This window comes from Hypomesus nipponensis, chromosome 25, assembly GCF_054491055.1.
Source record: "Hypomesus nipponensis isolate SF chromosome 25, ASM5449105v1, whole genome shotgun sequence".
Taxonomy (NCBI): domain Eukaryota; kingdom Metazoa; phylum Chordata; class Actinopteri; order Osmeriformes; family Osmeridae; genus Hypomesus; species Hypomesus nipponensis.
The window spans coordinates 14,355,001-14,357,500 of record NC_140385.1 but is presented as its reverse complement, the minus strand read 5'-3'; the positions used below and the strand labels follow the sequence as shown (position 1 = coordinate 14,357,500).

At 47.0% G+C, this 2,500-nt stretch overlaps 6 non-coding genes and 3 pseudogenes across 6 annotated transcripts in view; all 9 read left to right on the top strand.

Moving 5' to 3' along the window:
- The window catches only part of LOC146225069 (5S ribosomal RNA), a 119-nt gene extending 71 nt beyond the window's left edge, over positions 1–48 (top strand). Inside the window, exon 1 of the ribosomal RNA XR_014747758.1 lies at positions 1–48. This exon is cut by the window's left edge and continues 71 nt beyond it. This is a non-coding gene — a ribosomal RNA (5S ribosomal RNA).
- A 198-nt stretch (positions 49–246) lies between these two features.
- LOC146225068 (5S ribosomal RNA) lies at positions 247–365 on the top strand. The gene has a single exon (XR_014747757.1). It is a non-coding gene; the product is annotated as a 5S ribosomal RNA (ribosomal RNA).
- Positions 366–529: 164 nt separating this feature from the next.
- LOC146225067 (5S ribosomal RNA) lies at positions 530–648 on the top strand. Its single transcript, XR_014747756.1, has one exon. It is a non-coding gene; the product is annotated as a 5S ribosomal RNA (ribosomal RNA).
- Positions 649–824: 176 nt separating this feature from the next.
- On the top strand, positions 825–943 carry LOC146225066 (5S ribosomal RNA; annotated as a pseudogene).
- A 188-nt stretch (positions 944–1,131) lies between these two features.
- On the top strand, positions 1,132–1,240 carry LOC146225065 (5S ribosomal RNA; annotated as a pseudogene).
- Positions 1,241–1,414: 174 nt separating this feature from the next.
- LOC146225064 (5S ribosomal RNA) lies at positions 1,415–1,533 on the top strand. Its single transcript, XR_014747755.1, has one exon. It is a non-coding gene; the product is annotated as a 5S ribosomal RNA (ribosomal RNA).
- A 198-nt stretch (positions 1,534–1,731) lies between these two features.
- LOC146225063 (5S ribosomal RNA) lies at positions 1,732–1,850 on the top strand. Its single transcript, XR_014747754.1, has one exon. It is a non-coding gene; the product is annotated as a 5S ribosomal RNA (ribosomal RNA).
- Positions 1,851–2,010: 160 nt separating this feature from the next.
- Positions 2,011–2,129, top strand: LOC146225062 (5S ribosomal RNA). The gene has a single exon (XR_014747753.1). It is a non-coding gene; the product is annotated as a 5S ribosomal RNA (ribosomal RNA).
- A 178-nt stretch (positions 2,130–2,307) lies between these two features.
- On the top strand, positions 2,308–2,426 carry LOC146225061 (5S ribosomal RNA; annotated as a pseudogene).
- The last annotated feature ends 74 nt before the right edge of the window (positions 2,427–2,500 follow it).

The window sequence follows — 2,500 nt, the reverse complement described above, 5'->3', positions numbered from 1 at the left end:
TTAGTACTTGGATGGGAGACCGCCTGGGAATACCAGGTGCTGTATGCTCTTTTGCTCATTCACTTAGAAACTGACATCTTGCAATATGCACAAGTAGTCCTTCATGAAAGGGGCTGGAAACTGTTTTCATTTTGACACGAGAGAGAGAGAGAGAGAGAGAGAGAGAGAGAGAGAGAGAGAGACCACCTTGCATTGTCAATTGCTAAATCTGTATATGGATAAGTAGCCTATGGTTGTCAACTTATTTCGTACGGCCATACCAGCCTGGCAACGCCCGATCTCGTCTGATCTCGGAAGCTAAGCAGGGTCGGGCCTGGTTAGTACTTGGATGGGAGACCGCCTGGGAATACCAGGTGCTGTATGCTCATTCACTTAGAAACTGAAATCTTGCAATATGCACAAGTAGTCCTTCATGAAAGGGGCTGGAAGCTGTTTTCATTTTGACACGAGAGAGAGAGAGAGAGACTACCTTGCATTGTCAATTGCTAAATCTGTATATGGATAAGTAGCCTATGGTTGTCAACTTATTTCGTACGGCCATACCAGCCTGGCAACGCCCGATCTCGTCTGATCTCGGAAGCTAAGCAGGGTCGGGCCTGGTTAGTACTTGGATGGGAGACCGCCTGGGAATACCAGGTGCTGTATGCTCTTTTGCTCATTCACTTAGAAACTGACATCTTGCAATGTGCACAAGTAGTCCTTCATGAAAGGGGCTGGAAGCTGTTTTCATTTTGACACGAGAGAGAGAGAGAGAGAGAGACTACCTTGCATTGTCAATTGCTAAATCTGTATATGGATAAGTAGCCTATGGTTGTCAACTTATTTCGTACGGCCATACCAGCCTGGCAACGCCCAATCTCGTCTGATCTCGGAAGCTAAGCAGGGTCGGGCCTGGTTAGTACTTGGATGGGAGACCGCCTGGGAATACCAGGTGCTGTATGCTCTTTTGCTCATTCACTTAGAAACTGACATCTTGCAATATGCACAAGTAGTCCTTCATGAAAGGGGCTGGAAGCTGTTTTCATTTTGACACGAGAGAGAGAGAGAGAGAGAGAGAGAGAGAGAGACTACCTTGCATTGTCAATTGCTAAATCTGTATATGGATAAGTAGCCTATGGTTGTCAACTTATTTAGTACGGCCATACCAGCCTGGCAACGCCTGATCTCGGAAGCTAAGCAGGGTCGGGCCTGGTTAGTACTTGGATGGGAGACCGCCTGGGAATACCAGGTGCTGTATGCTCTTTTGCTCATTCACTTAGAAACTGACATCTTGCAATATGCACAAGTAGTCCTTCATGAAAGGGGCTGGAAGCTGTTTTCATTTTGACACGAGAGAGAGAGAGAGAGAGACTACCTTGCATTGTCAATTGCTAAATCTGTATATGGATAAGTAGCCTATGGTTGTCAACTTATTTCGTACGGCCATACCAGCCTGGCAACGCCCGATCTCGTCTGATCTCGGAAGCTAAGCAGGGTCGGGCCTGGTTAGTACTTGGATGGGAGACCGCCTGGGAATACCAGGTGCTGTATGCTCTTTTGCTCATTCACTTAGAAACTGACATCTTGCAATATGCACAAGTAGTCCTTGATGAAAGGGGCTGGAAACTGTTTTCATTTTGACACGAGAGAGAGAGAGAGAGAGAGAGAGAGAGAGAGAGAGAGAGAGACCACCTTGCATTGTCAATTGCTAAATCTGTATATGGATAAGTAGCCTATGGTTGTCAACTTATTTCGTACGGCCATACCAGCCTGGCAACGCCCGATCTCGTCTGATCTCGGAAGCTAAGCAGGGTCGGGCCTGGTTAGTACTTGGATGGGAGACCGCCTGGGAATACCAGGTGCTGTATGCTCATTCACTTAGAAACTGAAATCTTGCAATATGCACAAGTAGTCCTTCATGAAAGGGGCTGGAAGCTGTTTTCATTTTGACACGAGAGAGAGAGAGACTACCTTGCATTGTCAATTGCTAAATCTGTATATGGATAAGTAGCCTATGGTTGTCAACTTATTTCGTACGGCCATACCAGCCTGGCAACGCCCGATCTCGTCTGATCTCGGAAGCTAAGCAGGGTCGGGCCTGGTTAGTACTTGGATGGGAGACCGCCTGGGAATACCAGGTGCTGTATGCTCTTTTGCTCATTCACTTAGAAACTGACATCTTGCAATGTGCACAAGTAGTCCTTCATGAAAGGGGCTGGAAGCTGTTTTCATTTTGACACGAGAGAGAGAGAGAGAGAGAGAGACTACCTTGCATTGTCAATTGCTAAATCTGTATATGGATAAGTAGCCTATGGTTGTCAACTTATTTCGTACGGCCATACCAGCCTGGCAACGCCCAATCTCGTCTGATCTCGGAAGCTAAGCAGGGTCGGGCCTGGTTAGTACTTGGATGGGAGACCGCCTGGGAATACCAGGTGCTGTATGCTCTTTTGCTCATTCACTTAGAAACTGAAATCTTGCAATATGCACAAGTAGTCCTTCATGAAAGGGGCTGGAAGCT